At 52.7% G+C, this 19,468-nt stretch overlaps 23 non-coding genes across 23 annotated transcripts; all 23 read right to left on the minus strand.

Moving 5' to 3' along the window:
• Nucleotides 1-497: 497 nt before the first annotated feature.
• Nucleotides 498-580, minus strand: TRNAL-UAG (transfer RNA leucine (anticodon UAG)). The gene has a single exon. It is a non-coding gene; the product is annotated as a tRNA-Leu (tRNA).
• Nucleotides 581-672: 92 nt separating this feature from the next.
• Nucleotides 673-755, minus strand: TRNAL-CAG (transfer RNA leucine (anticodon CAG)). Its single transcript has one exon. It is a non-coding gene; the product is annotated as a tRNA-Leu (tRNA).
• A 175-nt stretch (nt 756-930) lies between these two features.
• On the minus strand, nt 931-1,013 carry TRNAL-CAG (transfer RNA leucine (anticodon CAG)). Its single transcript has one exon. It is a non-coding gene; the product is annotated as a tRNA-Leu (tRNA).
• A 175-nt stretch (nt 1,014-1,188) lies between these two features.
• TRNAL-AAG (transfer RNA leucine (anticodon AAG)) lies at nt 1,189-1,271 on the minus strand. The gene has a single exon. It is a non-coding gene; the product is annotated as a tRNA-Leu (tRNA).
• A 238-nt stretch (nt 1,272-1,509) lies between these two features.
• On the minus strand, nt 1,510-1,592 carry TRNAL-UAG (transfer RNA leucine (anticodon UAG)). The gene has a single exon. It is a non-coding gene; the product is annotated as a tRNA-Leu (tRNA).
• Nucleotides 1,593-1,684: 92 nt separating this feature from the next.
• TRNAL-CAG (transfer RNA leucine (anticodon CAG)) lies at nt 1,685-1,767 on the minus strand. Its single transcript has one exon. It is a non-coding gene; the product is annotated as a tRNA-Leu (tRNA).
• A 168-nt stretch (nt 1,768-1,935) lies between these two features.
• On the minus strand, nt 1,936-2,018 carry TRNAL-AAG (transfer RNA leucine (anticodon AAG)). The gene has a single exon. It is a non-coding gene; the product is annotated as a tRNA-Leu (tRNA).
• A 175-nt stretch (nt 2,019-2,193) lies between these two features.
• TRNAL-CAG (transfer RNA leucine (anticodon CAG)) lies at nt 2,194-2,276 on the minus strand. The gene has a single exon. It is a non-coding gene; the product is annotated as a tRNA-Leu (tRNA).
• A 175-nt stretch (nt 2,277-2,451) lies between these two features.
• On the minus strand, nt 2,452-2,534 carry TRNAL-UAG (transfer RNA leucine (anticodon UAG)). Its single transcript has one exon. It is a non-coding gene; the product is annotated as a tRNA-Leu (tRNA).
• A 92-nt stretch (nt 2,535-2,626) lies between these two features.
• TRNAL-CAG (transfer RNA leucine (anticodon CAG)) lies at nt 2,627-2,709 on the minus strand. The gene has a single exon. It is a non-coding gene; the product is annotated as a tRNA-Leu (tRNA).
• Nucleotides 2,710-2,877: 168 nt separating this feature from the next.
• TRNAL-CAG (transfer RNA leucine (anticodon CAG)) lies at nt 2,878-2,960 on the minus strand. Its single transcript has one exon. It is a non-coding gene; the product is annotated as a tRNA-Leu (tRNA).
• Nucleotides 2,961-3,128: 168 nt separating this feature from the next.
• Nucleotides 3,129-3,211, minus strand: TRNAL-CAG (transfer RNA leucine (anticodon CAG)). Its single transcript has one exon. It is a non-coding gene; the product is annotated as a tRNA-Leu (tRNA).
• Nucleotides 3,212-3,386: 175 nt separating this feature from the next.
• Nucleotides 3,387-3,469, minus strand: TRNAL-AAG (transfer RNA leucine (anticodon AAG)). Its single transcript has one exon. It is a non-coding gene; the product is annotated as a tRNA-Leu (tRNA).
• A 238-nt stretch (nt 3,470-3,707) lies between these two features.
• On the minus strand, nt 3,708-3,790 carry TRNAR-UCG (transfer RNA arginine (anticodon UCG)). Its single transcript has one exon. It is a non-coding gene; the product is annotated as a tRNA-Arg (tRNA).
• Nucleotides 3,791-3,882: 92 nt separating this feature from the next.
• On the minus strand, nt 3,883-3,965 carry TRNAL-CAG (transfer RNA leucine (anticodon CAG)). The gene has a single exon. It is a non-coding gene; the product is annotated as a tRNA-Leu (tRNA).
• Nucleotides 3,966-4,133: 168 nt separating this feature from the next.
• TRNAL-CAG (transfer RNA leucine (anticodon CAG)) lies at nt 4,134-4,216 on the minus strand. The gene has a single exon. It is a non-coding gene; the product is annotated as a tRNA-Leu (tRNA).
• Nucleotides 4,217-4,391: 175 nt separating this feature from the next.
• Nucleotides 4,392-4,474, minus strand: TRNAL-AAG (transfer RNA leucine (anticodon AAG)). Its single transcript has one exon. It is a non-coding gene; the product is annotated as a tRNA-Leu (tRNA).
• Nucleotides 4,475-4,649: 175 nt separating this feature from the next.
• TRNAL-CAG (transfer RNA leucine (anticodon CAG)) lies at nt 4,650-4,732 on the minus strand. Its single transcript has one exon. It is a non-coding gene; the product is annotated as a tRNA-Leu (tRNA).
• Nucleotides 4,733-5,228: 496 nt separating this feature from the next.
• Nucleotides 5,229-5,311, minus strand: TRNAL-UAG (transfer RNA leucine (anticodon UAG)). Its single transcript has one exon. It is a non-coding gene; the product is annotated as a tRNA-Leu (tRNA).
• A 92-nt stretch (nt 5,312-5,403) lies between these two features.
• Nucleotides 5,404-5,486, minus strand: TRNAL-CAG (transfer RNA leucine (anticodon CAG)). Its single transcript has one exon. It is a non-coding gene; the product is annotated as a tRNA-Leu (tRNA).
• Nucleotides 5,487-5,654: 168 nt separating this feature from the next.
• On the minus strand, nt 5,655-5,737 carry TRNAL-AAG (transfer RNA leucine (anticodon AAG)). The gene has a single exon. It is a non-coding gene; the product is annotated as a tRNA-Leu (tRNA).
• Nucleotides 5,738-5,975: 238 nt separating this feature from the next.
• Nucleotides 5,976-6,058, minus strand: TRNAR-UCG (transfer RNA arginine (anticodon UCG)). Its single transcript has one exon. It is a non-coding gene; the product is annotated as a tRNA-Arg (tRNA).
• Nucleotides 6,059-6,150: 92 nt separating this feature from the next.
• Nucleotides 6,151-6,233, minus strand: TRNAL-AAG (transfer RNA leucine (anticodon AAG)). The gene has a single exon. It is a non-coding gene; the product is annotated as a tRNA-Leu (tRNA).
• Between the last annotated feature and the right edge of the window lie 13,235 nt (nt 6,234-19,468).

Genomic DNA, 19,468 nt, shown 5'->3' on the forward strand with positions numbered 1-19,468 from the left:
GCACTATGAGGTATGTCACTCTCTGGCTTCGAGGGGGCGCAGGCCAGCGGGGCGGCGCCTTTTCCCCGAAACCCCAGGAGAGGAAGTGGGAAGTCTGCCTCTGATGAGATCCACAGCAACTGCCCGCCCCAAAAGCACCGAAGGCAGCTCCAATGAAACAAAAGGATAGAAAGCGGCTGTCAGGAGTGGGATTTGAACCCATGTCTCCGAGGGAGACTGCAGCCTAAACGCAGCACCTTGGACCGCTCGGCCACCCTCATGGGCAGGGACAACTTGCTGCCGGCGCTCTCTTACCCGCCCCTTGTGGCGGGGCAGGTGCACGCCACCCACCAGAGTCCCTCTCTGGCTTCGACGGGGCGCAGGCCAGCGTGGTGACGCCTTTTCCCCGAGAGCCCAGGGGAGGAAGTGGGAAGTCCGCCTCTGACAAGATCCACAGCAACCGCCCGCCCCAAAAGGACCGAAGGCAGCCCCAACGAAACAAAAGGCTGGCAAGCGGCTGTCAGGAGTGGGATTTGAACCCACGCCTCCGGAGGAGACTGCGGCCTAAACGCAGCGCCTTGGACCACTCGGCCACCCTGACCAAGCTGGGAGAAGCTCCTTTAGGTGGGAGTCAAAGAAAAAGCACCGCAGAGCAGCACCGCCACAGGCCCGAGAGGGTGGAAAAAGAGGGCTTGTCAGGGGTGGGATTTGAACCCACGCCTCCAGAGGAGACGGCGACCTGAACGCAGCGCCTTAGACCGCTCGGCCACCCTGACGGACTGCGGGAGGTCCTGCTGCTAGCTGTCGGCCGGGAGGCCAACGCTCAGGCGCACCGGAAGTGGAGGCCCGCTCCGGCGGCCCCTTACCTAGCGCCAAGAAAAGGGCCCGTGGCTCCCAGCCACCAAGAGACAGGTGGGGAACGCCTACCGGCGTGGGAGGCAGAGAAGAGCCTGTCAGGGGTGGGATTTGAACCCACGCCTCCGGAGGAGACTGCGACCTGAACGCAGCGCCTTAGACCGCTGGGCCACCCTGACAGCCTGTGGGAGGTCCCGCCGCTAGCTGTCGGCCGGGAGGCCAACGCTCAGGCGCACCGGAAGTGGAGGCCCGCTCCGGCGGCCCCTTACCTAGCGCCAAGAAAAGGGCCCGTGGCTCCCAGCCACCAAGAGACAGGTGGGGAACGCCTACCGGTGTGGGAGGCAGAGAAGAGCCTGTCAGGGGTGGGATTTGAACCCACGCCTCCGGAGGAGACTGCAACCTTAACGCAGCGCCTTGGACCGCTCGGCCACCCTGACGGGCAGGGGCAGCTTGCTGCTGGCGCTCTCTAACCCGCCCCTTGCGGCAGCGGCAGGTGCACGCCACCCACCAGAGTCCCTCTCTGGCTTCGACGGGGCGCAGGCCAGCGTGGTGACGCCTTTTCCCCGAGAGCCCAGGGGAGGAAGTGGGAAGTCCGCCTCTGACGAGATCCACAGCAACCGCCCGCCCCAAAAGGACCGAAGGCAGCCCCAACGAAACAAAAGGCTGGCAAGCGGCTGTCAGGAGTGGGATTTGAACCCACGCCTCCGGAGGAGACTGCGGCCTAAACGCAGCGCCTTGGACCCCTCGGCCATCCTGACCAAGCTAGGAAGAACTCCTTTAGGTGGGAGTCAAAGAAAAAGCACCGCAGAGCAGCACCGCCACAGGCCCGAGAGGGTGGAAAAAGAGGGCTTGTCAGGGGTGGGATTTGAACCCACGCCTCCAGAGGAGACTGCAACCTGAATGCAGCGCCTTAGACCGCTCGGCCACCCTGACGGACTGCGGGAGGTCCCGCTGCTAGCTGTCGGCCGGGAGGCCAGGCGCACCGGAAGTGGAGGCCCGCTCCGGCGGCCCCTTACCTAGCGCTAAGAAAAGGGCCCGTGGCTCCCAGCCACCAAGAGACAGGTGGGGAACGCCTACCGGTGTGGGAGGCAGAGAAGAGCCTGTCAGGGGTGGGATTTGAACCCACGCCTCCGGAGGAGACTGCAACCTTAACGCAGCGCCTTGGACCACTCGGCCACCCTGACGGACTGCGGGAGGTCCCGCTGCTAGCTGTCGGCCGGGAGGCCAACGCTCAGGCGCACCGGAAGTGGAGGCCCGCTCCGGCGGCCCCTTACCTAGCGCCAAGAAAAGGGCCCGTGGCTCCCAGCCACCAAGAGACAGGTGGGGAACGCCTACCGGCGTGGGAGGCAGAGAAGAGCCTGTCAGGGGTGGGATTTGAACCCACGTCTCCGGAGGAAACTGCGACCTGAACGCAGCGCCTTAGACCGCTCGGCCACCCTGACAGCCTGCGGCAGGTCCCGCTGCTAGCTGTCGGCCGGGAGGCCAACGCTCAGGCGCACCGGAAGTGGAGGCCCACTCCGGCGGCCCCTTACCTAGCGCCAAGAAAAGGGCCCGTGGCTCCCAGCCACCAAGATACAGGCGGGGAACGCCTACTGGCGTGGGAGGCAGAGAAGAGCCTGTCAGGGGTGGGATTTGAACCCACGCCTCCGGAGGAGACTGCGGCCTAAACGCAGCGCCTTGGACCCCTCGGCCACCCTGACCAAGCTGGGAGGAGCTCCTTTAGGTGGGAGTCAAAGAAAAAGCACCGCAGAGCAGCACCGCCACAGGCCCGAGAGGGTGGAAAAAGAGGGCTTGTCAGGGGGGGGATTTGAACCCACGCCTCCGGAGGAGACTGCGACCTGAACGCAGCGCCTTAGACCGCTCGGCCACCCTGACGGACTGCGGGAGGTCCCGCTGCTAGCTGTCGGCCGGGAGGCCAGGCGCACCGGAAGTGGAGGCCCGCTCCGGTGGCCCCTTACCTAGTGCCAAGAAAAGGGCCCGTGGCTCCCAGCCACCAAGAGACAGGTGGGGAACGCCTACCGGTGTGGGAGGCAGAGAAGAGCCTGTCAGGGGTGGGATTTGAACCCACGCCTCCGGAGGAGACTGCGACCTGAACGCAGCGCCTTAGGCCGCTCGGCCACCCTGACGGACTGCGGGAGGTCCCGCTGCTAGCTGTCGGCCGGGAGGCCAGGCGCACCGGAAGTGGAGGCCCGCTCTGGCGGCCCCTTACCTAGCGCCAAGAAAAGGGCCCGTGGCTCCCAGCCACCAAGAGACAGGTGGGGAACGCCTACCGGCGTGGGAGGCAGAGAAGAGCCTGTCAGGGGTGGGATTTGAACCCACGTCTCCGGAGGAAACTGCGACCTGAACGCAGCGCCTTAGACCGCTCGGCCACCCTGACAGCCTGCGGCAGGTCCCGCTGCTAGCTGTCGGCCGGGAGGCCAACGCTCAGGCGCACCGGAAGTGGAGGCCCACTCCGGCGGCCCCTTACCTAGCGCCAAGAAAAGGGCCTGTGGCTCCGAGCCACCAAGAGACAGGTGGGGAACGCCTACTGGCGTGGGAGGCAGAGAAGAGCCTGTCAGGGGTGGGATTTGAACCCACGTCTCCGGGGAAGACTGCGACCTTAACGCAGCGCCTTGGCCCGCTCGGCCACCCTGACGGGCAGAGGCAGCTTGCTGCCGGCACTCTCTTACCCGCCCCTTGCGGCGGTGGCAGGTGCACGCCCCCCACCAGAGTCCCTCTCTGGCTTCGACGGGGCGCAGGCCAGCGTGGTGACGCCTTTTCCCCGAGAGCCCAGGGGAGGAAGTGGGAAGTCCGCCTCTGACGAGATCCACAGCAACCGCCCGCCCCAAAAGGACGGAAGGCAGCCCCAACGAAACAATAGGCTTGCAAGCGGCTGTCAGGAGTGGGATTTGAACCCACGCCTCCGGAGGAGACTGCGGTCGAAACGCAGCGCCTTGGACCACTCGGCCACCCTGACCAAGATGTGAGGGGCTCCTTTAGGTGGGAGTCAAAGAAAAAGCACCGCAGAGCAGCACCGCCACAGGCCCGAGAGGGTGGAAAAAGAGGGCATGTCAGGGGTGGGATTTGAACCCACGCCTCCAGAGGAGACTGCGACCTGAACGCAGCGCCTTAGACCGCTCGGCCACCCTGACGGACTGCGGGAGGTCCCGCTGCTAGCTGTCGGCCGGGAGGCCAGGCGCACCGGAAGTGGAGGCCCGCTCCGGTGGCCCCTTACCTAGCGCCAAGAAAAGGGCCCGTGGCTCCCAGCCACCAAGAGACAGGTGGGGAACGCCTACCGGCGTGGGAGGCAGAGAAGAGCCTGTCAGGGGTGGGATTTGAACCCACGCCTCCGGAGGAAACTGCGACCTGAACGCAGCGCCTTAGACCGCTCGGCCACCCTGACGGCCTGCGGGAGGTCCCGCCGCTAGCTGTCGGCCGGGAGGCCAACGCTCAGGCGCACCGGAAGTGGAGGCCCGCTCCGGCGGCCCCTTACCTAGCGCCAAGAAAAGGGCCCGTGGCTCCCAGCCACCAAGAGACAGGTGGGGAACGCCTACTGGCATGGGAGGCAGAGAAGAGCCTGTCAGGGGTGGGATTTGAACCCACGTCTCCGGGGAAGACTGCGACCTTAACGCAGCGCCTTAGACCGCTCGGCCACCCTGACAGCCTGCGGCAGGTCCCGCTGCTAGCTGTCGGCCGGGAGGCCAACGCTCAGGCGCACCGGAAGTGGAGGCCCGCTCCGGCGGCCCCTTACCTAGCGCCAAGAAAAGGGCCCGTGGCTCCCAGCCACCAAGAGACAGGTGAGGAACGCCTACTGGCATGGGAGGCAGAGAAGAGCCTGTCAGGGGTGGGATTTGAACCCACGTCTCCGGGGAAGACTGCGACCTGAACGCAGCGCCTTAGACCGCTCGGCCACCCTGACGGCCTGCGGGAGGTCCCGCCGCTAGCTGTCGGCCGGGAGGCCAACGCTCAGGCGCACCGGAAGTGGAGGCCCGCTCCGGCGGCCCCTTACCTAGCGCCAAGAAAAGGGCCCGTGGCTCCCAGCCACCAAGAGACAGGTGGGGAACGCCTACTGGCATGGGAGGCAGAGAAGAGCCTGTCAGGGGTGGGATTTGAACCCACGTCTCCGGGGGAGACTGCTACCTTAACGCAGCGCCTTGGAGCACTCGGCCACCGTGACGGGCAGGGGCAGCTTGCTTCTGGCGCTCTCTAACCCGCCCCTTGCGGCGGCGGCAGGTGCACGCCACCCACCAGAGTCCCTCTCTGGCTTCGACGGGGCGCAGGCCAGCGTGGTGACGCCTTTTCCCCGAGAGCCCAGGGGAGGAAGTGGGAAGTCCGCCTCTGACAAGATCCAGAGCAACCGCCCGCCCCAAAAGGACCGAAGGCAGCCCCAACGAAACAAAAGGCTGGCAAGCGGCTGTCAGGAGTGGGATTTGAACCCACGCCTCTGGAGGAGACTGCGGCCTAAACGCAGCGCCTTGGACCCCTCGGCCACCCTGACCAAGCTGGGAAGAGCTCCTTTAGGTGGGAGTCAAAGAAAAAGCACCGCAGAGCAGCACCGCCACAGGCCCGAGAGGGTGGAAAAAGAGGGCTTGTCAGGGGTGGGATTTGAACCCACGCCTCCGGAGGAGACTGCGACCTGAACGCAGCGCCTTAGACCGCTCGGCCACCCTGACGGACTGCGGGAGGTCCCGCTGCTAGCTGTCGGCCGGGAGGCCAGGCGCACCGGAAGTGGAGGCCCGCTCCGGTGGCCCCTTACCTAGCGCCAAGAAAAGGGCCCGTGGCTCCCAGCCACCAAGAGACAGGTGGGGAACGCCTACCGGCGTGGGAGGCAGAGAAGAGCCTGTCAGGGGTGGGATTTGAACCCACGCCTCCGGGGAAGACTGCGACCTTAACGCAGCACCTTGGCCCGCTCGGCCACCCTGACGGGCAGGGGCAGCTTGCTGCCGGCACTCTCTTACCCGCCCCTTGCGGCGGCGGCAGGTGCACGCCACCCACCAGAGTCCATCTCTGGCTTCGACGGGGCGCAGGCCAGCGTGGTGACGCCTTTTCCCCGAGAGCCCAGGGGAGGAAGTGGGAAGTCCGCCTCTGACGAGATCCACAGCAACCGCCCGCCCCAAAAGGACCGAAGGCAGCCCCAACGAAACAAAAGGCTGGCAAGCGGCTGTCAGGAGTGGGATTTGAACCCACGCCTCCGGAGGAGATTGCGGTCGAAACGCAGCGCCTTGGACCACTCGGCCACCCTGACCAAGTTGTGAGGGGTTCCTTTAGGTGGGAGTCAAAGAAAAAGCACCGCAGAGCAGCACCGCCACAGGCCCGAGAGGGTGGAAAAAGAGGGCTTGTCAGGGGTGGGATTCGAACCCACGCCTCCGGGGGAGACTGCGACCTTAACGCAGCGCCTTGGACCACTCGGCCATCCTGACGGGCAGGGGCAGCTTGCTGCCGGCGCTGTCTTACCCGCCCCTTGCGGCGGCGGCAGGTGCACGCCACCCACCAGAGTCCCTCTCTGGTTTCGACGGGGTGCAGGCCAGCATGCAAAGAAGTTTTATCTTTTTCTTTTTTGTTGTTATGTAATGTGATGGAATTTTATAGAGTGTAGAAGGCAGTAGCCCATCTTTGTTTTCAGGTGTCCGTTGTTCATGCGAATGTTTGGCCTGCTGTTCGCTGGAGTGTGAAATTTGTGAATGTTTTCCATGTATGTCACATGTGTGGGGTTGGGCTCATCTGTGCTGTGTGGTATATAGACCCATGTGGCTGGCGAAGTCCTGAGCTGGCGAACAGGAGTGGCAAACAGGGGAGTTTCAGAGGGAGTTCCTGGGGGAGGGAGTGTACATAGGTAAACCAGAACAGGTGCCCCAAGTACCCCCTATAATATTGAGAGAATGGAGGGCCTGTTCCCTAGGAGAAGACTGGAAGCAGTAGGCGTATACAGTCCCCGATACAAAAGTCAGAGAGGGGACAGGAGTGCACTCAGGAATGGGTGTGATGTTATTGACATAATCTGGGACCATATAGAACATGGTTGCAACCAAAGTCCTGTACTGGCACCAAATCTTGTATGTAGGGGGTCAAATGAGGTGTCTAAGACATAGCTACAGTTGTCTTGTTATAATCATGCTGTCCATATGTGTGTATCAATGTGGTAGTTGAAGTTATGAATATTGGCTCTATACTATCTGTATTTCAAAATTCTGCTATGTTTCTGGGGAACATCCCAGACAAGTTAGTGTTAGCTTTGCCTAGCCTGCTTGTTGGCCCATTAAGGACCATCAGCTATACAACTGACCCATTGAGAGAGTTACCCTTGTAACTAGCGAAGTATGCAGAAACTTGCTCATGTAACTCCAGACTCCATTTTGCTGTAATTTTCCACAGTAAGAACAAAGAGGTGTTCTTACACCTGGAAAAGACTATATAAGGCCGATGCCTCATCACCATCTTGTCTTCAATCCCGCTTCTTGCCTCTGCAGGGACTTTGCTACAAACAGAAGCTCTACACAAAGGACTGAATGACCTATCCCAGCTGTAGATGTACTCCAGAGACTTGATTTGAACCTGCAGTTTATTCTATCACTCCTGCAAGCCTGGACCAAGAACTTTGCCATTACTGCATGTAATTGATTCCATTTAACCAATTCTAGCTCTCATCTATATCTTTTTCCTTTTATGAATAAACCTTTGCATTTTAGATTTGTGGGTAAGATCTGATTTCTATATTGACCTGGGTCTGGGGCTTGGTCTTTTGGGATTGGGAGAACCTTTTTTCTTTTACTGAGAGACTGGTTTTCATAACCATTTGTCCCCATAACGAGTGACACTGGTGGTGATACTGGGAAACTGGAGTATCTAAGGGAATTGCTTGTATAACTTGTGGTTAGCCAGTGGGGTGAGACCAAAGTCCTCTTTGGCTGGCTGGTTTGGTTTGCCTTAGAGGTGGAAAAACCACAGCCTCTGGCTCTAACTGCCCTGTTTTAAGTGATCTGTCCTGAATTTGTAAAACCAATGTGAATGAAATTGTTTTTAGTTATTCACTGTACCATTGTAACTTCTGTTCACCATTTCATTACACTTGCCATTTTGCCTACATTGTAACTTCTGTGCAATATTGTAATTCAAAACCCATTTTAAAATGCTGACTCCATTTTGTAGAAGGCTTGTGCTGCAGCCTCCATTTTTGCAAGCCATATTGCAATTTTATTAATCTAGTTGAGATGTGTGAATGAGGTATGTATGGGTGATAGAATCAACCTCCAGCACCAGCCCGTCCTGATGAGATAAAGTTCAAATACCAATGGCTGAAGAACTAGACAACAGCCCTAACTCAAGCAAGAAGCATCCACCCTAAAAAGAAAAAAACAACAGAAGGAAGATCAAAGCCAGGTCCCAGGCTGACAGTCATGCCTGCAATTGACAGGTGATCAAGCACCAAACCCAGAGGCGGCGTGACACAGCGAGACCTAAAGACTTTGAATCCAAACTAAAAGCCTATAAAAAAGGAAGGGTGAGATGAGAGATTTTGGGTAACGTTCTGCTATCAACATCAAGGAGCATCGGTGCGCGCCCGACAGAGACCCAGCTCCTCCTCGTGCTCAGCTTTCCTGGCCAGTTAGCTGCAACGAGCTACGATCCCAAGCTACGAACTCAAACTACAATCAGGACTGGTAACTATCCAGCAGCTGCAGAACATTTTGGTGTGTGAGTGTATGTGTATAAGCATTGAGGTATTTGCTAATAGTTACAGATTAATAATAAATGTGGCATCTTTGTCTTGACCCCTAAAACTACTCTCTATAAGTTTGTAGGACAACAAATTGGCATTCTCAGTTGGTTCCCGCCAGAACCAGCATCATTACACCTGTGTCATATTCTGTTTTGTGAGAGTGACTGGAACCTTCAGGATGAGGATTTGGGGGCAAATTCCGGGCTGGAAGTGTTCTACAGTCAGCCTGCAAGGAGTATCCAAGTTGGGCAAAGCCAGGGTGAGGGTTGTGAGTGCTGGTAAGCTATGGGTTCAGAGTCCTGAACCAAAGTTGCACAGTCACAAGACACCCAGAGTTACAAGGCAGATATTGACTGAACACCTTACTGGCCTGGGTGGAATTTAGGACTGCCAGGTGGCCTGGAGTTGCCACATCTTTAGTGCAGAAGTGCAGCCCATAAAACCTATAGTTCCCAGCGAATATTTCAGCCAGGTTGTCCTGATGAAGATGAATCATTATCTACTGGGACCTGCATACTGCCCAGGCTAAACATCCATTGTAAAAATTTAAGCTGGCTGCCAACTGACCTATTTTCTACAATTTAGGGATGGTTTTCCTTCACTCCAGTGCTAAGAATCACAATTTGCTTTTCCTCCAATGATCTCCAAGTGCTTTATAAAGGTTCAGAGAGGAAAACTGAGGTGTGAAAGAGCTAAGAAACTTGCTTTCAGTTGTCTAATGAGTATGTTAGGAGTAGAACCAGGTCAGCCAGTCCCTAGGCCTGTGCTCTTAAAATTATAGTCTACGCTTTAGTAAGTGACAGGGGAATTGGAATATGAAAAGCCACCCAGAAAAAGAAAAGGTATTTCAATATAATTGATCTGTTTGGCCAGAATACTGACTGTGGGGGAACAGAGAGAGATAAGGCTAACTGTGCACAGCAATGTGGGTCTGTAGCCTGCTATGTTGTATGCGCTGCTCCATTATTGCATATTTATGTATTTAGGAAAACTAGAAAACTGGTGTGTAACTAACGATTCTTGGTATTTAACTTGCCTGATGTGTGTTGCTTTTGTAGGCGTGACGTAACTAATATTGGTGATCATCATCGTCCAAATACATTGCCCAGGTAAGAGCTCCCTGATCTGTCTCCCCTCTATTCCCAAAATGTTCAGCACCCGCTTCACTTTTTTTGCTCCTTCTATTACCCAGGAAACCCATCTGGTTCATATTTAATAAGTTTTCTATGTAAAGGAATGTGACACAAATTATAAAGCTCAAATACAGTTGTGTTACGGAGTACATACATGCCACAGATATTTGGAATGTAAATTAAAACAAAAACTAGGTCAACCTTGTCTTACATGCCAGGTGTTCAATAAAAAACATTTTATTTTAGACATTTCTGTTGAAAGAGTTCATCTCAATTTTACAGTAAACTACTAGGTATGTTGTGCCACCTTCTGGCAAAATGTACAAATTACAATGACTTAAGAATTGGGTTTGAAGCAGAATCTCTCAGTCCTAATGTGAATTGACTTTCTTCCAGTAAAGTACTGGAGGAGGCTCCTATATAGGAATGGTCATACTGGGTCAGACCAACGGTCCATCTAGCCCAGTATCCTGTCTTCAGACAGTGGCCAGTGCCAGGTGCCCCAGAGGGAATGAACAGAACAGGTAATCATCAAGTGATCCATTCCCAGCTTTTGGCAAACAGAGGCTAGGGACACCATCCCTGCTCATCCTGGTTAATAACTGTTGATGGACCTATCCTCCATGCACTTATCTAGTTCTTTCTTGAACCCGGATATAGTCTTGTCCTTCACAATAGCTTCTGGCAAAGAGTTCCACAGTTGACTGTGTGTTGTGTGAAGAAATACTTCCTTTTGTTTGTCTTAAACCTGATGTCTATTAATTTCATTTGGTGACCCCTAGTTTTTGTGTTATGAGAAGGAGTAAAATGCACTTCCTTATTCACTTTCTCTACATCAGACATGCTTTTATAGACCTCTATCATATCTCTCTTCTCCCCCTCCCCCGCAGTTGTCTCTTTTCTAAGCTGAAAAGTCTCAGTCTTATCAATCTCTCTTCATATGGAAGCTGTTCCATACACCTAATTTTTTTCTTTTGCCCTTTTCTGTACCTTTTCCAATTCCAATGCATCTTTTTTGAGATAGGGCGATCAGATCTGCACACAGTATTCAAGATGTGAGCGTACCATGGATTTACAGAGAGGCAATATGTTATTTTCTGTTTTATTATCTGTCCATTTTCTAAGAATTCCCAACATTGTTAGCTTTTTTGACTGCTGCTGCACGTTGAGTGGAGGTTTTTAAGGAGAGAACTATCTACAATGACCAAAATGATACTTTTTTTTCAGCACTAACAGCTAATTTAGACACCATCATTTTATATGTATAGTTGGGATTATGTTTTCCAATGTGCATTACTTTGCATTTATCATTATTGAATTTCATTTGCCATTTTGTTACCCAGTCACCCAGTTTTATGACATCCCTTTGTAACTCTTCACAGTCTCCTTTGGACTTAATTATTTTGAGTAGTTTTGTATCATCTGCAAATTTTACACTTCACTGTTTACCCCTTTTTCCAGATTATTTGTGAATATGTTGAATAAGACTGGTTTTAGTACACATCCCTGTGGGACACCACTATTTACCTCTCTCCGTTCTGAAAACTGAACATTTATTCGTACCCTTATTTTCTATCTTTTAATCTCTTACAGCTCCATGCGAGGACCTTCCCTCTTCAGGGCCGGCTTTAAGCCGATTCAGCCGATTCGGCTGAATTGGGCCCCGCGCCTAAGAGGGCTAGGGTGACCAGATGTCCCGATTTTATAGGGACAGTCCCGATTTTGGGGTCTTTTTCTTATATAAGCTCCTATTACCCCCCATCCCCTGTCCCAATTTTTCCCATTTGCTGTCTGGTCACCCTAAAGAGGGCCCCGCAGCTGTCCACTCCGCCCCCAGCTCACTTCCCCCTCCTCCCCTCCCTTGAATGCTCCGCCCCCTGTTCCTCCCCCTCCCCTGCTTCCTGCGAATCAGATGTTCGTGGGAAGTCTGAAAAGGGGCAGCCGGCGGCAGCAACAGGTAAGGGGGGGGGTGCGAGGAGGGCTCCTGGGAGGCGCGGCCCAGTCCGGCCCTGGACGAGCGGCCCCAGCGGCTCTGGCTCCAGCCCAGCACGGGCCCCGGGACAGCGGCCCCAGTTCCGGCCGAGCACCTCGGCCCCAGCACGGCCCCATGGCTCCGGCCCCGGCCGAGCACCCCCGGCCCCGGCTCGGGCCCTGCTCTTGCTAAGGCCGGCCCTGTCCCTCTTATCCCATGACTGCTTACTTTGCTTAAAAGCTTTCGGTGAGGGACCTTGTCAAAGGCTTTCTGAAAATCTAGGTACACTATATCCACTGGATCCCCCTTGTTCACATGCTTGCTGACCCCTTCAAAGAATTCTAGTGAGACACAATTTCCCTTTACAAAAAACATGTTGGCTCTTCTTGTTTCAGCCAATTTGCCTGATATTGAAGTTAGGCTCACTGGCCTGTAATTGCCAGGATCGCCGCTGGAGACTTTTTTAATTTTTTTTTTTTTTTTTCATAGAATGGTGTTACATTAGCTTACCTCCAGTCATCTGGCACAGAAGCTGATTTAAATGATAGGTTACATACCACAGTTATTAGTTCAGCAATTTCACGTTTGAGTTCCTGCATTCCTTGGGTGAATACCATCTGGTCCTGGTGACTTATTACTGTTTAATTTATCAATTTACCATCCCCCCTGGGAGGGTTTCCAGGAACTCAGTATTAAAATTCCACCACTAAATTGAAAAGGGGGTTACAAGAATTTCTCTGCTTCTGACAAAGCTCACCTGCCTTTCAAATAGTGTTGTATCAGCCATGCCAGACTGAAATGGTTTCACTCCACACAGCTGAAATGTTGGACAGGGGATAGCCCTGAACAACTCCAAACAAATTAAGATCATTGCACATGCTGAAGCCCAAGAGAGTGCTCGGAGCCAGTGAGACGTTCAAGGGCCCATTCCCAAGAAGGGGGTGAAACTCAAGTCCAGCTGGATCTGAGGACAAGTTAATAAGTTTAGTTTAAATGTTAATGTATAACCCCCAGTATATAGGGAGGGCAAAAGCTTTGCTTTGCTTTGCATTTCAGATTACTAATTGCGTGGATGCTGGAAGATTTTGGAGATGATGCACTCCCATGTGCTGTTTTTGCTGGCGTTTGGATTGCAGACTTCCTTCTTTGGTGGTGTGAATCCAGAACCTGTTGTGTTCGAGGCGTGGGGAGACTCCCCGTGGATGACAGTGTAATGTAAAATGAACAATACCCTCAACATTACTACTGATCCCAACATCCCAGGAGAACTAATCACTCTTTTAGGCCCCTTGGATGGATATGATCCCACTTTAGTAAAACTGAAACTGAAAGGCATGGACTTGGACAAAGTAAATAGTAGTGTGGAAATGAGCAAGAACTGGCAATATATCACGGTTTGGATTGCAAAGGAAGTAAAATGGTGACTACAGAATCTATATCGCTGCAGTGGCAACATCACCATCCTAATGTATACACGGAGGAGATGGGAGAGTGAACTTATTAGTGGGAGGAATAAAAGTCTACCCAGGTGAATGCGGTTGTTGCTGGGTGGCAACGGACAGCCTGCTATTTAATTGTAGTAAGCCCAAGTGCGTTCACTTGTGGAATGACATGCCTAAGCGGATAGCTCCAGGGGAAAAGACAATTCATTTTAGGCTGAAACACTCCCTTTTGTTCCAATATGCTGGACAAGAAGATTTGGGGGAGGCAAAACTACAGTTAGTGACACCAGGAGGGCAATGGGAAATTCACTTGGGAGGCCCCGGGGCTCTCAGGAAATTTACAAGAGGGATAAAGGATGTTTTAATAAAAGGGTGGTTAAATGGTACCTTGGTAAAATGGTTATTAATATGCAGCTCATTATGACAAGAAAAGGGCCCCTTCGGGGACCCGGTAGAGTCAAAGGAATAGAAGTGTGAATGTTGGAACCACCTGTAATTTGATTGGAGCATATGTGGTTCAAACCAATGTAAAAAACAATGGGTGATTGATCCAACCCACATGGCTGGTCTCTGCTGCTCCAGCTCTGGGCTCCTGCTCTGGCTCCCCCAGCTCTGAGCTGTGGCGCTCTCCCTGGCTCTACCTTACTCTGCCCTGGCAGCCCAGCTCACATAGAGGACAGGCCCTAGTCTCTCAACTCCCTCATTGGCCTGCCCACCCTATCAACCCGGCTGACTTAGCGTGCTGGCCTATCCCAATTGGCCCTCTAGACCTATCGCTCCCAGCATCCGGACTCCTCTTTGGCCCTTCCCCTTTCTCCTCGTACTGGGAGAAGAACAACCAAAAAACCACTAGGGCTAGGTCTACACTACCACTTATGTTGGTATAACTTATGTCGTGCAGGGGTGTGAATAAGCCGAGCCCCTAAGCAACGTAGGTTACACTGACCTAAGTGCCAATGTGGACAGCAAAATGCCGACAGGAGAGCTTCTCCCGCCAGCATACCTACTGCCACATGTTGGGGGTGGATTAATTATGTCGATGGGAGAGCTCTCTCTCATTGGCATAGAGTGGCTACATGATCTTACAGTGATGCAGCTGCATCAGTACAGCTGTACTGCTGTAAACTCTCTAGTGTAGACATAGCCTCAGTTTCAGTAAGGGCCAACAGCCCCCTTCAATTGGCTTCCTGGTCAGGTGTGCTGGAAGGTGTTGTGTACACCTTGTACACAGTAGGTTGCAGGGCTGCTACTAGCAGGTCACGCTCCTGTAGCAGGTATGGACTAGCTACACAGCTCCATTCTCGCAGAGATACACCAGAGATGTGTCTTCCGTAAAATCCTAGGATTAGGATCCTACCAAATTCATGGTCCATTTTGGTAAATTTCATGGTCATAGGATTTTAAAAATCTTAAATTTCATGGCTTCAGATATTTAAATCTGAAATTTCATGATGTTGTAACTGTGGAGGTCTCGACTCAAAAGGGAGTCGTGGGAGAGGGGGTTGTAATATTGCCACCGCTGCTGGTGGCAGCGCAGCCTTCAGAGCTGGGCGGCTGGAGAGCAGCGGCTGCTGGCTGGCAGCCCAGCTCTGAAGGCAGAGCCGCCACTAGCAGCAGCACAGAAGTGAGGGTGGTATGGTATGGTATTGCTGCCATTACTGCTGTGCTGTTGGTGGAGATGTGTCTGACCTGGCCCTGGGAGTGGCCTGTGCAGCAGAAGAGGAAGTCCCGACCCTCCTCAGCCTGGCCGGGACTAGCAGCTGGAACCTGGTTCATGGTAGGAACCCCCAGCTGGGGTGCCACCCCAACCCCGCCCCTTCCCAGAGCTTGTGTGTTAAAGGGGCCTTGGGCTGCCTGAGTGTGTGTGTGTGCGGGGGAGATGACAACAGTGCCCCCTGACCATGGCACCCTGGGCAGCCACCCAAGTCACCCACTTATAAGACCATCCCAGCTTGCCCCCAAAAAAGTGACAACTGCCCCCATATGATGCCACCATCACTTCTGCACTGCTGCTGGCAGTGATGCTGCCTTCAGAGCTGGGCACCTGTCCAGCAGCCACCGCTCTCTGGCCGCTGGCTCTGAAGGCAGTGCAGAAGTCAGGGTAGCAATACCGCAAATCCCCTCCAAAATAGCCAGATTTCATGGTTTGTGAAGCATTTTTCATGACCGTGAATTTGGTAAGGCCCTATCTATGATGTACTACCAGGAACGGCTGTTGTGAGATCCTTAAATACAGGTCTGTCGCATCTTATGCTGGGGTTACGTTCCGCAGTCAGCGTATAAAGCGAAAGTCGCGTATAGTCAAAATTACATTGAGTGTAATGGTAGGCGGAATCACCCGCACTACAGGTACAGTATTAAAATTGTTATTTTTTCTCTCTTTTTTTTTTTGCCAACGGAGTAAAGCTGAAATCGCGCATGTTAAATGCGTGTAAGATGCGACAGACCTGTATGTTATGCACAGCACCACCTAGTGCCTGAACAATATCATACGGCTTAATATTCCATTACAGGAGAGCTGGTGAAGCACTAAGCTGATCTCCAGTAAAAACAGCCACTGCCACACAAGGGGGATGCTTACAAACCATTGAGAGGCACCCAAGCCCAAGCAGGAGGGGAAATTGTCTGGGGTGGAGGGTGGGCTGTGGGTATGTGAACAGAAGTGCAATTGCAACAACTTTATTAGCACTGTGACCAGGTTAGGGTTACCATCCGTCCGGGTTTCCCCGGACATGTCCGGCTTTTTCAGTGTTAAATGGCCGTCCGGGGGGGATTTCTAATCAAGTAGAAATGTCCGGGATTTCCCCCTTCCCCTCATGTGGAGTGCGGCGCGGCTGATTGGATGTCTGGCCTGATTGAAAGCCGCTCGCAGCCACTAGGGCCTCTAGCAGCCAGAGTCCCTCCCCTGCTCCCTCCTCCCCCACAGAGCAGCGTGGCAGTGTTTGATTCCACGTGGAGCCTGCATTTCTCCCTCTGCCGGGTGAGCGGGGGGAGCAGGGCAGGCGGCGGGGTGTGTGTGTGTGTAGAGGCTGCAGGGGCAGGGGGCACAGAGGCTGCAGGGGTGGGGGGGTGCAGAGACTGCAGAGCGAATGGGGAGCAGGGGGCACAGAGGCTGCAGGGGCGGGAGGGGTGCAGAGGCTGCAGGGCGAGTCGGGAGCAGGAGGCACAGAGGCTGCAGGGCAAGTGGGGAGCAGGGGGCACAGAGGCTGCAGGGGCGGTGGGGTGCAGAGGCTGCAGGGTGAGGAGGAGCAGGGCAGGCAAGGGCATAGGGGCTGCGGGGCGAGTGGGGAGCAGGGAAGCACTTAGCAACCCCCAACCAAGATCAGAGTGGGAGGGAGGAGGGGGAATGCGGGGTGCTCAGAGGAGGGAGCAGAGTTGGGGCAGGGACTTTGGGGAAGGGGTTGGAATGGGGGCGGAGAAGGGGTGGGGTTGGGGCGGGGCCGGTGGTGGAGAAGGGGCAGAGTTGGGGCGGGGCCAGGGCCCTGTGGAGTGTCCTCTTTTTTAAATGTTTGAATATGGTAACCCTAGACCAGGTCAGTGTGGCAAAGTTATGCTGTATCTCCTATGTCAGTAAATTAATGGGGACTGGGGGAAGAACAAACAGGGAAGGAACACAGTGGCTTCCAAGATAAAACCATTTAGGAAAGGGGCCTTCCCAGAGCCAGGGTGTGGTAAGAGTTAGGGAAAGGAAGGCATTGCATTTAGGCTAGTTTAGTGCTTTGGATGTTTTCTCTGCAATGCTTTTGCTCTAAATAAATAATATTTTGCTTTAAGGAAGCTGTTTGGTTACTCATATCTCTGGCCTAGCCCCAAAGGGAACAGAACTGCAGGATGGGAGTGTAAGAAAGACCTGTCAAGGTGATCATGGCTGAGCAGTAGAGGACTGCTACCCAGTACCCAGTCTGAGAATGGGAGACTGTCCTGATTACATCCTGCAAGACAAGTGACAGCCAGAGTCATAGAGGGGAGTGCACTCAGTGAGAACAAGGGGTGGGGCAGATGTGTAGCTTGGCCAGTCACTGACAATGGGGAACAGATGAACCACTGAAGGGAGTTCTAGCAACTTCCGGGGGCCAAGGAGTAGGTGAACTCCAGCACTGACCTCCATGTCTGGAACGGTGCCCAGAGGAAGAGATGTGGGGTGGAGCAGTACAGTTCAAAGTTCTGACTTTCGGGTATTGTCTAGCATAGACTATTGATTCACATGGTCCTTGAACAGAGGTTGCCACAAAAACTACACAAGCACTTAGACATCTCAGCCCAAAGACCAATGTCTGCTTCCAAGGAAGCCAGTCTGCACCTTATGCTTTGACTCAGAGTGATTAAGGCAGAGAGGAAACTTGTGCTGTTTGGAACAGCTCCCCACAAGAAAACTGTATCGTAAACATCCTTCCTCCCCCAGCACTACAGCATTTCTGAGAAAGACTGTCCACTTCTCACATGTTTTGAGACAGAACTTGAAAGATTATGGGAAACGGCTAAGAGCGTCATCTGATGACCACTGCCATAACATGCATCCCAGAGTCCTAATGACCTCAAACCCTGTGATCTTACTCTGCTATTACAATGTCCTCGGAGTTTGTGTTTGAAATAAAGAAACATGCTAAACAGAGGCAGCTTCTAACCCTCTCTCTTACTGGGAAAATTTGAGGAAAGCAGAGGGTTGGGGAAACAGGTACTGACACATTTTATAATGAAATAGTCTGTCTGGTAAGTTTCCCTTTACAGCCGAGAGATACCCTGACTGCATAGTAGATTGCTTCTGAACAACGCAGCATAAGCTAGGCAAGTAGCAGTAACATTTGAACTTCAGAAAGCCAGAGTTCTCTCTGGAGATACTCCTTCCCTGGTTATTTTATGCTCTATGATGGGAAATATTTGGTATCATATGGATTTAAACAATTTAGAGCTGGTTAGCTAAAGCTTTCTAAGGTTCTTATATTGATAGATTTCATCACATTTTTCCCGTTAATTCACTCTTCCAGTGTTCACAAAGCAGAGTTTTATTAAAAACCAGGCCAAAGATTTAATACTCCTTTTGCAGTTTTGCTTCATTAATATTTCCCCTAAGATCTTTCACTGCTCCCCTCAAAACACCAGAGCAAAGAACTGAACATTTCTGAAGAAGCCACATTCGACTTTGATTCACACATCAAATTTCCATTGTAAGGGTTGGCTAGCTGCTTGAATACCTGTGTGCATGGGAGGTGGGAGTGAGAAATGGTATGTGATCGTGTAACTGAAGACCATATCATAATAGATAGACACAAGGTAAAGGTAATATGGTTGCCCAGGCAGCCTTATTTCCAGTATTTCCTAAGATTGAGTGCCTTGCTTTGCGGCTTTAACTTTTTAATTAAGGTTTTCTATAGAATTAGTTGGGTTTCTTTTAAATGGAAAAAGAAAGAAATTCCACCCTGTGCAAATGTGATGATTCTCTGCAAGAATCTGAACCAGGGCCTGACAGGTCCCCAGCACAGGTCTCAATCACATGAGCTAAAGGAGTAATTCAGCTGATAGGAGGAATAGGCTGTTATGGCTGTTCCTCAGCTACCAGTGTGAGCTTCATCCACCCTTTGCCAGTAAGGCCCATTTTAGACTTTGTAATTAGATCAACCTAGTTATCTTGCTCCGGGCTGTGGAAAAATTGTGCAGCCTGTGTGACATAGGCCTTGTTTACACTATGCAATTAAGGTTATATCTACACTAGCACTTTTGTCGGTAAACCTTATGTCACTCAGGGGTGTGAAAAAACACCCCCCGGACTGACATAAGTTACACTGACAGAAGCGCCGGTGTGGACAGCGCTATGTTGGCAGGAGAGGCTCTCTCATCAACATAGGTACCGCTGCTAGTTGGGGGTAGTTTAATCTGCTGACACATTCCTAGAAAGCAAACACAGGACAATATTAACACTCCTAGTAATGGGTGAAACATAATGCACAATATGCCCTTAGAAGTCGGGGACCACCCTGTAATAATGTCGTACCAGTGATAGCCTGATGAACTGACAGCCTCTCTCATGTACAGTTTGTTTTAAAGACAGAAAACATGTTAGAGAGAGACATTTTCTCAGGAGGTCACTAAACCTCAGTCTCATTGTCTTCTGGACTCTTCCCAGATGAGAGTTATTGTGATAGGCACAGAATATTTGAGTGTCCAGTCAGTGACTGCCCTGCAATTAAAGTTGGGTTTGGGCTGTTAAAATGTCCAGGTTAAGGCTTCCCAGAATTTGAGGAGTTTGATTTTAGGACTCTTTCTACTTTGACACAAATTCTAACACCTATAAATGAAAGTGATATATATATTATATATATAAGGATCCTATTGTGTTAGGCCGAATACACATGAGTTAACAGGATATTGCCTGCTCTGAGTAGTTTACAGTCTT

Source organism: Malaclemys terrapin, chromosome 3, assembly GCF_027887155.1.
Source record: "Malaclemys terrapin pileata isolate rMalTer1 chromosome 3, rMalTer1.hap1, whole genome shotgun sequence".
NCBI classification, from domain to species: Eukaryota; Metazoa; Chordata; order Testudines; family Emydidae; genus Malaclemys; species Malaclemys terrapin.